This window comes from Canis lupus, chromosome 16 (assembly GCF_003254725.2).
Source record: "Canis lupus dingo isolate Sandy chromosome 16, ASM325472v2, whole genome shotgun sequence".
Classification (NCBI taxonomy): Eukaryota; Metazoa; Chordata; class Mammalia; order Carnivora; family Canidae; genus Canis; species Canis lupus.
Window position 1 is genome coordinate 55,253,946 of NC_064258.1, and position 13,216 is coordinate 55,267,161.

Sequence of the window (13,216 nt, forward strand, 5' to 3'; positions counted from 1 at the left end):
AACAATCCTCCAGACTGGCTTGATTTACAATGATGTGGGGTGATTGGTTGAAAGATATTTGGACTGGTTGCACCTCCAAAATGAACCAAACCTGAGATGCTATACCCTGGGTTGGTTCCCAGATCATAACTATCTAGTAAACAAAATTATATCTAGGGTGTTCTCAATATCTTCTCCACTGTAATCATTTATAGAAAATCTCTTTGTAATACTTTTTTATCAACAATTCTTGTATATAAATGTGTTCCACTTAGGATCTAGTTTCATAACTTCCTTTTTCACAATAGGAATGAAGAAGGGGGGCTAAGCTCTTGTGTTGTCTTCACAAAACCGTCCATTGGGTCTTGTATTGCTATTATCTAGAAAGGAGGGATTCACAGCATTCTCCTTACTCCTGAAAATTTTCCTCCTCCCTATTGATATGAGAGAGCCTGGTTCTTGTCTCATGGAATCGAAGCATGAATCTCAGAGGTGACAGAGAGTGGGCAAAGCGGTAGTTTATTAAGCAGAGAACAGAGAGCTCTCAGGAGTGAGAGGGGTCCTGACAGGGTTGCCCCTGAGGGCTTTTAGGGTCTGTCTTTTATAGGAAACTGATCAGGGAACTTGGTGAATTTCTTGTCAATATCAAGGTGGATATTTAGAACAAACATGGTGGACTGGTAACCATCATAATAACTGACAAGATGTTCTTATAAATATCATGAGCCCAAACAAGGTGTTCCCTGCTTTCTGGTGACTATCTGTTACATAATATTTCTCTACACCAGGGATTTCTGTGAGCCTAGTCAGGTAGCCCATGGCCTTGAGATTCTTGTGCATCTTGGTTTGAGCAGGGACTATTGATAACCCCTTAATGACATATTTCTTCGTGGCCTGGTTTCTGTGATTACTTAATAGCCACTCAAGGGAGGTACTCCCTCACATTTTGGAGCTAGGGAGCCAGGTTTATTTTTTCTGTTTTTACTGTCTTATCTCTGTTTTCTTGGGATGGGTAGGAGTCTAACTCTGGGACCTTTCTTATCTTTCCCTGCCTAGTCCTGTCTGCCCCTAACTCCTTCCTACATCACTATCAAATTATCCCACTACTCAAACTTTCAGAAAAATTATCTCAAGAGACCAGAACTCATCTTCCCATGCCTTTTTGCCTATTTGTATCAATAACAACAACAACAAAAATCCCCAAATCCTAGGCTTTCTTGAAAATCTCAGCTTCTCATGCTCTTATGGATACCATCCTGACATAGCACTAGCACAAACCTATATTCTCTCTCTCTCTCCAAATATGGAAAATTTTTCTCTACACTTTCTGGAACCCACATCTCGTCAATTTATTATGATGACTCCTTCCATATTCTTGTCCCACATGAAACCTGAATCTTTTCTATGACTGTTAGGCTCTGACCCTTCCTTTCAAATTCTCTGCAAATCACTGGGAATGGTGATGAATAGGTGTATTCTTTACTCTTCATTACAACTTATGTACCATAGTCTCTCTCTCCAACTAAAACCCCCAGATTTCAAGCCCATGTCACCAGATGATATTGCCTACTTTGACATTCAGATCAGAAATTCATAGGTCCTGGTGCCATGTCCATTATAATATGCCTTGAATATATTAGCTTGAGGTTATCACTTTCCTTTTACACTATACCTGTCTTGAAAATTCTGGTTTTCCAATTGTTAAAAAAATATTATTAAAGAGAGGAAAATGTCTTGTATGTATCTAGAAAACAAAACTCTCCATCAGGTCAATAAAATTAAAAAAATAATTTAAACAGAAGGAATCAAAGTGGTAAAAAATATGTAAATATTAGTTCTCACCTTACTAATCATGGGAATGCAAGAAGCTGTGAAGACTACATATCCCCAAAATAGGCAAACTTTTTTGACAAAAAAATAGACAAAAACTAGTATGTCAGGTACTATCAATGATGGTGAGAATACCAAGAAAAGAGAACTCTAATATCCTGCTGGTGGCAATGTGTTTCAAAAGCATTTATAAAATATAAATTTCAATAATAAAAATATAAATTTTCAATAAAAGTGAATATACATATGACGTATGGCTCATAGATTATATTTCTTGGTATTTAACCTGTAGAAGTGTGTATCAACATTGTAATTGTGATAACCAGGAAATAAGTAAATGTTCATCAGCATGTAATTGAGGCATATTTAGATAGTGGGCTCTCATATATTAATGAATATTATGATTTTCTACATTCAAGAATCTAAGTATATTTTTAAAATTGTAAAGTGCGAGTAGAGGGGCAAGATGTCGGAAGAGTAGGATCCCCAAATCACCTGTCTCCACCAAATTACCTAGATAACCTTCAAATCATCCTGAAAATCTACGAATTCGGCCTGAGATTTAAAGAGAGACCAGCTGGAATGATACAGTGAGAAGAGTTCGTGCTTCTATCAAGGTAGGAAGACGGGGGAAAAGAAATAAAGAAACAAAGGCCTCCAAGGGGGAGGGGCCCCGCGAGGAGCCGGGCTGAGGCCGGGGCGAGTGTCCCCAGGACAGGAGAGCCCCGTCCCGGAGGAGCAGGAGCTGCACCGACCTTCCCGGGGGAAAGGGCCTCGCAGGGAGTTGGAGCAGGACCCAGGAGGGCGGGGATGCCCTCGGGCTCCCTGAGACACTAACAGACACCTGCGCCCCGGGAGAGTGCGCCGAGCTCCCTAAGGGCTGCAGCGCTCACGGGGGGGACCCGGAGCAGCTCGGGGGGCTCGGGGGCGGCTCCGTTGAGGGGGCTGCGGGGCGGGAGCGCGAATCCAACAGCGCAGACCGGGAGCACAGGGTGCCGGGACACAGCCCAGGATCCGACCTCCCCCCGGGACAGGCAGAGCCCGGGAGGGCCCAGGACAGCAAGGACGCTCCTGCCCCGAGCTGAGCAGATCAGCGGCCCCGCCCCGGAGCCTCCAGGCCCTGCAGGCCGAGAGCTTTGTAGTTATTGCAGGAGCTGACTCCAGGGCTCCAGACCTGCCGCTGCCACTGGGGCTGTTGCTCCTGGAGCCTCACGGGGTAAACAACCCCCACTGAGCCCTGCACCAGGCAGGGGGCAGAGCAGCTCCCCCAAGTGCTAACACCTGAGAATCAGCACAACAGTCCCCTCCCCAGAACACCAGCTAGACAGACAAGTTCCAGGGAAAGTCAAGGGACTTAAAGTAGAATCAGAAGATACTCCCCCGTGGTTTTGTTTTTTTTTTTGTTTTTTTTTTTTGTTTCTTTGTTTTGTTTTGTTTTGCTTTTTGATTTCTGTTTGCTTCCCCCACCTTTTTTTCCCCTTTATTCCTTTTTCTTTCTCTTTTTTTCTTTTTTCTTCCTTTTTTCTCTTTTCTTTTCCTCTTTTCTTTCCTTCTTTCTCTCCTCTCTTTTTCTCCTTTTCCCAATACAACTTGTTTTTGGCCACTCTGCACTGAGCAAAATGACTACAAGTAAAACCTCACCTCAAAAGAAAGAGAAACAGTCCTCTCTCCCACAGAGTTACAAAATCTGGATTACAATTCAATGTCAGAAAGCCAATGGTCAGAGAGCTGGAGAAAAGACAGCAAATAGATCCTACACCCAGCAGAAGAAGAGGGTTAAAAACGATGTGAGCAGAACTCAATGAAATAGACACCAGAAGAACTGTGCGACTGATCAACGAAACCAGGAGTTGGTTCTTTGAAAGAATTAATAAGATGAAACATTAGCCAGCCTTATTAAAAAGGAGAGAAAAGACTCAAATTAATAAAATCATGAATGACAAAGGGGAGATCACTACCAACACCAAGGAAATACAAACGATTTTAAAAACTTATTATGGGTAGCCATACGCCATTAAATTAGGCAATCTAGAAGAAATGGACAGATTTCTGGAAAACCACGAACTACCAAAACTGGAACAGGAAGAAATAGAAAACCTTAACTGGCCAATAACCAGGGAGGAAATTGAAGCAGTCATCAAAAACCTCCAAAGACACAAAAGTCCAGGGCCAGATGGCTTCCCTGGAGAATTCTATCAGACGCTTAATGAAGAAAACGTACCTATTCCATTACAGCTGTTTAAAGGTAGAAAGAGATGGAGTACTTCCAAACTTCTTCTATGAGGCCAGCATCACCTTAATTCCAAAACCCAACAAAGACCCCACCCAGAAGGAGAATTAGAGACCAATATCCCTGATGAACATGGATGCAAAAATTCTCAACAGGATACTAGCCAATAGAAGCCAACAATATATTAAGAAGATTATTCAAAATGACTAAGTGGGATTTATGCCCGGGATGCAAAGCTGGTTCAACACGTAAACAATCAATGTGACTAACCATATCAGCAAGAGAAGAAAACAAGAACCATCTGACCCTCTCAATAGAGACAGAGAAAGCATTTGACAAAATACAGCATCCGTTCCTGGTCAAAACTCTTCAGAGTGTAGGGAGAGAGGGAATATTCTTCAGCATCTTAAAAACCATCTATGAGAAGCCCACAGCAACTTTCTCAATGGGGAAGCACTGGGAGCCTTTCCCCTAAGATCAGGAAGAGGACAGGGATGTCCACTCTCACCACTGCTATTCAACATAGCACTAGAAGTCCTAGCCTCAGCCATCAGGCAACAAAAAGGATAAAAGGTGTTCAAATTGGCAAAGAAAAAATCAAACTCCCCTCTTCGCAGATGACATGATACTTTACATAGAAAACCCAAAAGAGTCCACCCCAAGATTGCTAGAACTCATACAGCAATTTGGCAGTGTGGCAGGATACAAAATCAATGCCCAGAAGTCAGTGGCATTTCTGTACACTAACAATGAGACTGAAGAAAGAGAAATTAAGGAGTCAATCCCATTTACAATTGCACCCAAAAGCATAAGATACCTAGGAATCAACCTAACCAAAGAGGTAAAGGATCTATACCCTAAAAACTACAGAACACTTCTGAAAGAAATGGAGGAAGACACAAAGAGATGGAAAAATATTCCATGCTCATGGATTGGAAGAATTAATATTGTGAAAATGCCAATGCTCCCCAGGGCAATTTACACGTTCAATGCAATCCCTATCGAAATAACATGGAATTTCTTCAGAGAGTTGGTACAAATCATCTTAAGATTTGTGTGGAATCAGAAAAGACCTCGAATAGCCAGGGGAATATTGAAAAAGAAAACCATAGCTGGGGGCATCACAATGCCAGATTTCAGGTTGTACTACAAAGCTGTGGTCATCAAGACAGTGTGGTTCTGACACAAAAACAGACACATAGATCAATGGAACAGAATAGAGAATCCAGAGTGGACCCTCAACTTTATGGTCAACTAACATTCTACAAAGCAGGAAAGCCTACCCACTGGAAAAAAAGACAGTCTCTTCAATAAATGGTGCTGGGAACACTGGACATCAACATGCAGAAGAATGAAACTGGATCATTCTCTTACATCATACACAAAGATAAACTCAAAATGATGAAAGATCTAAAAGTGAGACAAGATTCCATCAAAATCCTAGAGGAGAACACAGGCAACACCCTTTTTGAACTTGGCCACAGTAACTTCTTGCAAGATACATCCATGAAGGCAAGGGAAAGAGAAGCAAAAATGAACTGTTGGGACTTCATCAAGATAAGAAGCTTCTGCACAGCAAAACTGAAAGACAACCTGCAGAACGGGAGAAGATATTTGCAAATGACCTATCAGATAAAGGGCTAGTTTCCAAGATCTATAAAGAACTTATTAAACTCAACACCAAAGAAACAAACAATTCAATCATGAAATGAGCAAAAGACATGAACAGAAATCTCACAGAGGAAGACATAGACCTGCCCACCAAGCACACGAGAAAATGCTCCACATCACTGGCCATCAGGGAAATACAAATCAAAACCACCATGAGATCCCACCTCACACCAGTGAGAATGGAGAACATTAACAAGGCAGGAAACAATTTTTTTGTCTGCTTTTTATTAAAAAAAAAGACCATGATTCTTTGGGAGGTGATACAAGATTGCTTTCCAGTCAGATCATAATTTCCACAATTTCTGTAATAACTATAAATTTGAAAGTTTCTCACTCTCCCACCCCAATTCACTTTTGGCACCTGAGTGTGAAATGTCACTTCCAAAAAATGGGGGAAAATATGCTGATTACTGGGTTTTCATCACATAGTACTCCTTTCCTGAGGAAAAATTTTCTGGTTGCTAAATTGAGAATATTGATACAAGAATGCTTAACAATATCTCATCAGTAAAAGCCTTTTTCTAACCAACTCAATGGCTGTCTCAGAAGAAAATTACATAGAAATAGCATCCAATTCTCAGAGGTAAAAAGGCAATGGCTTATCTTATCCTTTTCCACTTCTCCTAATTTTACATTTAGAATTAGAGCAAATCTTTCAGAGGTAGCAGAAGGTCTGGCACAGGCTCTGGCTTCATGATTTGAAAATACAATTTCAACTCATCACATTCTTCAGAAGAACTCATTATACTTAAAGGAAGCACACAAAGAGGGTCTCTTCACCTCTGCATGCAGAGGTTGACCAGAAGGACATACATTGGTTACCAACAGAGAAGGATGGGCCTGGAGGTGTCTGAATTGCCTCAGGTAACGCAGGGCCCGGAGATGCACATCTGTGCCTGGCATGTGCTGTCTTAGCAATTGCAGAAGTTTCATAAGGGACGGAAATTCTGGGAACTGACAAAAGTCGTCCCCATAATAATCCAGCCATATTTCCAGCATGCAGGAGATGGCCATGGGGAGGGACAGGTGGGCACAGGCATCAGAAGACAGGGCTCTGTCACATGCAGGTGTCCCAGGGAAGCCCTGCAGGACCCGGGGCCCCGGCCTCCCACGCGGGGTGTCAGAAGCCAGTCTTGCTCCTCGTGCCCCTGCCACCTGGCGGTCCTGCCTGCCACAGGCCTGCTCCCCGAGGAGGGGCTGGCACACAGCCTCTGTGCGGGGAGCCCAGGCCCAGCGGGGTGACCATCAGCATCTCTCCTGGAGAAGCAGGGCTCCCTCCTCAGCCTGGTCCCTGCCCACCTGCCCCTTGAGTCCACCAGCAGGCGTCCGGGGACGGGGGGCGTCTGGCCTGTCATTGCCCTCACTGCACACACTGTCGCTCTGGAAGCTCCAAGGCAGGAGGGCTCGGGCTCTGTGTCCTGCCAGGCCTTGCCAGGAGCCGCCCGGGACCTCCACCTTCCCTCCTGTGGCTCTGGGCTGCCTCCCTCATGAGGGGCCCCCCGGGGGTGTCCCTCTACTGACTCTAATATCCCATGTCCCACGGGGCGGGGGCCACCTGGTCCGGGAGCCATCACCGGCCGTCCTGAGCCCCTGCTGTGCCCCCGGGTGCAGGTGCCACCAGATTGGGAAGTGCGATGCTACCCACCCCTTCTGCTCTTTGTCCCAGGTGTGGGGCAGAGAGAGGGTTGGGGGTGCATGGAGAAGGTCTCCTTAGGGGTCCCAGTGCCTCCCACCAAGCCTGCACCCCATCTACCGCTCTCCTTCGCTCTTTTCCAGAAGGGGCCTTAGACCTTTACCCTGTCACAGGAATTGCAGATGTGTGGGGTGACGGTGCAGCCCCCCCCACCCCACAGCACCCTCGCTGCCCTCCTGGAGAGGGAAGGCCCTCCTGCAGGAGCCGGAGTCACTCACAGTTTCCATCATTGCAGGACCACGTCATTGTTACCCCACGCATCTATGATGCACCCATACCTATAGGAGGGCGGGGGCATCCCATGAATCGTCCTGTGGACGTGACCTCTCATCATGGGGGCTGTCACCCTCTGACCCCGACTAGGCCAGAGCCCTGGGGGCCGTCAGCTTTGTGCGTGGGGCCACGGGCAGCTCCCAGAGAAGCGCCCGCACCTGCTGGGGCCTCCTGAAGGCTTGAGCATGAAAGGGCTCCGGCCAGGCCCATGGCCCATATCCAAGTGGGCCCGGGGCGCCCCGGGGTCACCGGGTCTGGTTGCCCCAGGACACAGACCCCCGATGGACTCTGAAACCTCCCTTTCAATGGGGAAACAGGCCGCTCAGGACTCTGGTGACGGGGGGGAGGAGGCAAAGGCCTGGTCACGGGGAGGAGGATGGCTGCTGAGCACAGGCACAGCCCCTCTGGCTGACCCGCCACAGGCAGGCCCCAGGGCTGCCCTCCAGGACCCCCCTAGGCCCTGGGAGACCCTGCTCCAGGCGGGGGAGCAGCCCGAGGCCGGGAAGCTCACACCATCCCCAGCCTCCCCAGCAGCAGGTGGCCCAGCCCTGGGCTGCGGAGGGGCAGGTGCTCACTCGGTGAACAGCAGGTCCAGCACCTCGTCCGTGGTGGCGAATTCATGATAATCTTCTAAAAAGCTGAAGATGTAGATGACGTCCCTGCGCTGCAAGGCGAGCAGCAGTTGTCGGACTTTGTACTCCAGCAGCTCCGTCTGGCTGAGCTTCTTCGGGACGATCCGATGCCCCCTCCAGGCCGAGGCCCCTGAACCCTGAGGTGGGACAGAGGGGACGTGCAGCCTGCAGGGAGCCGCCGGGAGGCCTGGGATCCCGCCCCGGTAGGCCCTGCGCTGGGGCCCCGTGGGCTTGAGGAGCTGGGGCTCCCTCTCCCACTCAAGCTCCCTGCCTGTCTCTTACACAAACAGGACCAACTATGCAATAAAGAAACAATCTCAGAGGATAAATGTTCAAAATATTTGGATCAATACAAGGACCTCAAGAGACACAGAGAGAGAGACCGAGAGAGGCAGCCACACAGAGGGAGAAGCAGCACCTTGCAGTGAGCCCAGGCAGGGCTCGATCCTGGGCCTCGGAGATCAGGCCTGGGGGAAGGCAGGCGCTAACCCCCGGGCGACCAGGCCTCCCCTGAGGGCTCTATTCTGATGTTCCCACACATCTGTGCGCAGGGACTCTGCATCTGGCCCAGGCTGGGGCAGGGCCATGGGGGCAGGTGTGGGGAGGGGGGATCAGACTCCTGTGGGAGCAGGAGTGTCGGGGGGCCCAGGGGGTAGCAGGCTGGCTTCTGGGACCCGGTGCCCTTCCTGCCGCATCGGGGCCCGGGTGTCAAGGGTCCCAGCCCCTGCACTCACCTTGAGCCCGCGCTGGCCTCCATTAGCTGTGCAGGGCACCTCCCTGCTCCTGGAGGCGGTGGAGCAGATGACCCCTTCCTCCCGCTCGCGCCCCACATCCCGGGTGGAGCTCTGTGGAGACAGTGCCCGGCAGCCAGGCAGGAGGCCTCAGCGCCCGGTCTGGCCCCCTCGGCTGGGCCGCACCCCCAGCTGCCTCCACCCAGACACACCACAGCGCAGGTGGCAACCACCGCCCCCGGGGACAGCAAAGGGATGCGGCTGCAGGGCCTCGGAGTGACTCTGGGGCGGGTAGAGGACCTCAGGAACCCTGTTTCCCCCCTGCCCACCGTGACATCAGGGTGACCCTGAAGGGATCCCCGGGGAACCTGCCGCCCTGCAGCATCCCCCAGCCTGCATGGGACCTGCCCACACATCCCTGGTTCCCTGAAACTGAGGAGGAAGGAATGGGGCTCGCAGGATGGTGGCACAGGGGGCCTGGCCTGGCCTGCACTGTGTTACCTGACGGCGCCTCCTGATCACCGCCCTGATGCCTTGGTATCTATGTTGGAACCAATGCCTACAGCAATGGTCAAGCCGCACCCCTGGGGTTCCTGGGAGCCAGAGCCCCCAGAGGTGGGCCGGCAGCAAGAGAACATCCTCCAGTAGCAGATGTCTCCAGCCAAGTGAGCCTGAGCTGGGGCTGCACTGGATGCGGGTGCCTGGTTATGGGGGTTCCGAGTTCTGTCGGGCTCTGTGACACGGAAGTGAGCTCACTGCCTGGGACCACCTCCCTGACCCACTCCTGGAGGAAGCTGCAGGGGCAGCGATCATGCTGCCAATGCTTCCCCCTTCCCTGCAGGCAATGGCCTTTGTACACAGGGACACAACCGCACCCCTATCGACAGGCCCCAGGGAAGGACTCTGTGCCCCCAGGGCCCCAGCCTGGACACACACCTGGGTTCAGACACGAATCTCCAGTCTTCCCCGGTTTGACCCCAGAGAAGCCGTTGTGCCTGTCGGGGATGGTCTGCGTCTTGCCTGTGGGACAGGGAATATCCTAGCAGGTGCTTCCCCCAGATGTCCCCAGGCCACTCTGGCCTCATATCTATGAACTTGGAGGTGGGTGTCACCTGCAGGACATACCTCCACCCACACGTTCTTCCTTGGTGTGTACATGCGTCCAGGTCCACGAGGTCTTCTGTGCACACACGTGGGCACCGGTACCCTCATTCTGGAGGCCCAGAAGATGACAGTCCCCCCGGGCAGGGATGGACAACAGCTTCCCAGGATCCTAGGCTCCTGAATCCAAGGCAAACCCTGCAGAAGGTGTCGTCTGGTCTCCTGTTGTGATTCTGAGTCTGGGGTTGTGGATTTGCTCCCGAATGGGACCCTCTGTGCCCTGTGACCCTGGGTCAGGTGTTCAAAACTGCAGCTATTTCAGAAAACCGATCTTTTCCTCACCCTTCGATTCATGAGTTACACATCCAAGAAGACTGACACCACACACATTTTTCCAAATTAAATGATATTTATGTTGACACGCATGTTCACTATCTCATGTGCTATTTAGATGAGTCCAGAAGGGGGTGGTTGTCCTGTCTTCTAGAATGCTTGCTTTCACAGAACTGAAGCTCCAGTGCAGCTCGTGTGTGCTGACTGTCACAGTGATGGGGAAGGCTATGGGCCATGGGGCAAGCGCTCAGGAGGACAAAGGATCAGGCTCTGGGCCAGGCCACGTGCAGACATATTCATGACCAGGTTAATGGAGGACATTGTGGTGTTTGTCCAAATGGGGGCTCCTGTGTTTCCTTTTTCTCTTCTCTTGGACATGGAGCTATTCACCAGGAAGCAGCAGCCTTGCAAGCAGGACTTTCTAGGAGAGAGAGGAGTCAACATGCCTGTGCCAATGTCATTTTTGCTGGATTTATTCACAGGCTAAGTCATTTGAAAACACAAGACAGTTACGTTTAAAAACTACCATGTACTGGGCCAAGACAGTCCTGCCTTAGTAGTTTCTGTGAAATCAGGTGCAGAGCGGCAGGAAAGTCATCTCATCTCCTATTATGTGAAAGTGAATTTATGAATTGTGAGGAATGAGAAATTTCTAGGTGTAGGATGGAGAGATGATGGAGGAGAGATGGATGACAGGGAGGCTCGTCAGCGATAGATGGACACACAGTCGATGGAGAAATAGATACGGAGTAACATTGCTCTTGAGAGCTATTCCTCAGCCCTCCTTCCCTGCTTGGAAGGTCCTGGCCGGGGGTGAAGCAGGAGGACCCCTTACTCGCAGGGCAATATTATCAGAAACTTCCTGGCACTTACAGGGTCACAACCTGATCTACTCTTTTCTAAACCAATATTTACCTCCCAGTAGGGCCTCCAGGCTTCCAATGAAAGCCATGGTTTCCCCAGGTGCAGGGGCTGCAAGGGGATGAGCAAGGACTGCAGAGCACTGGAAGCACAGCACAGGAAGGATTTTTCACCTTTCCTCAGCAGGCAGTGTCCAGCTGTGGCAACACTAGAGTTGTAAGGTGGGAACCACGTCCCCAGACCTTCTGTCAATACTCATCGTGCCTCTGCAGCTCTAGCAAATGCACACGCTGCAGCCCAAAGTGTGGAGCTGCACACCTGCCAGCCTGAGCAGCTGCACAAAGTGGGGTCCTCCTGGAAGCCTAGGAACAACTTGGGCTGGCCAGCGTCGCCCTCTGCTGGTCTGAGCTCACGGTGCAAGGCTCCTTCCTGTGACCTCCCCTATGGAATGGGAATAGGTGGGTGGACTTGCTCAGGTGTGGGTAGCACAGGTGGGAGAAGGTCATGCAGGAGATGCTGGCCACAGCGTGCAGGGAGCTGAATGGATGATTCTGTGGGTGTTCATAGTGTGAGTGTGATAGTGTGTGTGTGTGTGTGTGTGTGTGTGTGTGTGTGTGTCTGAATGCAGATGTTAATCCAGCAGGGGTTTGGATACCGAAATTTGCACAGATTGACTTGCATATGTGGATTTTTCTGTGGCTTTTTCCATCATCATTCATGTGTCCTGCCCTATTGATATTTCACTTAAGATTCTTGTCAGTTTAGATAAATAAACAATAAAAGACACTTCATTGGATGTAGTCATTCAAAATCTAACTCCACTTTGTGAATTTAAACCCTTTAATTCCAAAAATACTTGTCAGTCTTCATTCATCTAGAATTCCTGGATACAGGGCTGTAGAGGATGGTTGGTTTTCCAAAGCGGCTCTAGCCATAATGACTGACACAGGATTTCAGGGCACAGAGGGAACTATTTAGGAGGAGATCCACAGCCCGGGCTGAGTCACAACTCGACTTAGACATGATTGTTGTCGGAGAGAGAAAATTTCAGGAAGAGTGACAGGTCACTCATCACTAGAATTTTCATGGGCAGTTGGGGCTTTGGAGGACAGGAGTGTGGGATGGGCAAGGTCTGCTCTTCCTCCAGGTAGACCCTCTTTCCTGAAACAAACCCCCAACACATGCAGATATTCAAAGAATACACACATCCATACATAAAGGAATGATTATAAATGCTGTCTTAGAAAGTCAAATGGTTTTCCACATGTATTCATACCTCATTAGATCTGGTTCCAATGTATTTTAACTTTTTGAAGCAAATGACACATATTTATTTTATGTTATAAAAGAGAAGAGGATACTTTCTCTACATGTGTGTGGATTCCTCAGGATAGGAAAACCACCAGCTATGCCTGAGCATCCTCTATTAAATAAGCAAAGGTAGAGTCATCAGATCCTGCTACATCAGTTAAACAACATTTGAGCAAGAAGCGTATTCTATATCCGATTTGAAAATTCCCAAATAGGACTCGGTGCATTTGACAGAAATTAGGAGGACAGTGGGCATTCCGGCTTCCCATAAATGCATCCGTATCTACTGTTGAATTTGAACTAAGGTATTGTCATCCTCTAACCCTGTTCCTATGCACATCATAAACTCAAAATTGATTCATCACAATACTTGTATTTTCATATTAACTTACTGAATATATTAGGCATTGTGTATGTACCAACTCCCCGAGGAACCTGAGATAATTGATTATTGTTATCGCAAGAATAAATATATTTAAAAATTCAGTGAGGTCAACTGTGCAAAACACTGGCAAAATTACAATTGCAAAGAAATAAGATAGTGAAGGGGCAAGATTGCCAAAAACTAGGG

The 13,216-nt window shown here is 48.8% G+C and overlaps 2 protein-coding genes and 1 long non-coding RNA gene across 4 annotated transcripts in view; 2 read left to right on the plus strand and 1 right to left on the minus strand.

The window, feature by feature from the left end:
* LOC112676069 (uncharacterized) overlaps positions 1 to 13,216 on the minus strand; it is a 446,166-nt gene that overhangs the window by 135,977 nt on the left and 296,973 nt on the right. The gene's annotated exons all lie outside the window — the stretch shown is intronic.
* The window catches only part of LOC112666841 (ral guanine nucleotide dissociation stimulator-like), a 471,056-nt gene that overhangs the window by 132,467 nt on the left and 325,373 nt on the right, over positions 1 to 13,216 (plus strand). The window lies entirely within an intron of this gene.
* On the plus strand, positions 8,931 to 10,559 carry LOC118351009 (uncharacterized). The gene is made up of 2 exons (XR_004805745.2): positions 8,931 to 10,085; positions 10,206 to 10,559. It is a non-coding gene; the product is annotated as an uncharacterized LOC118351009 (long non-coding RNA).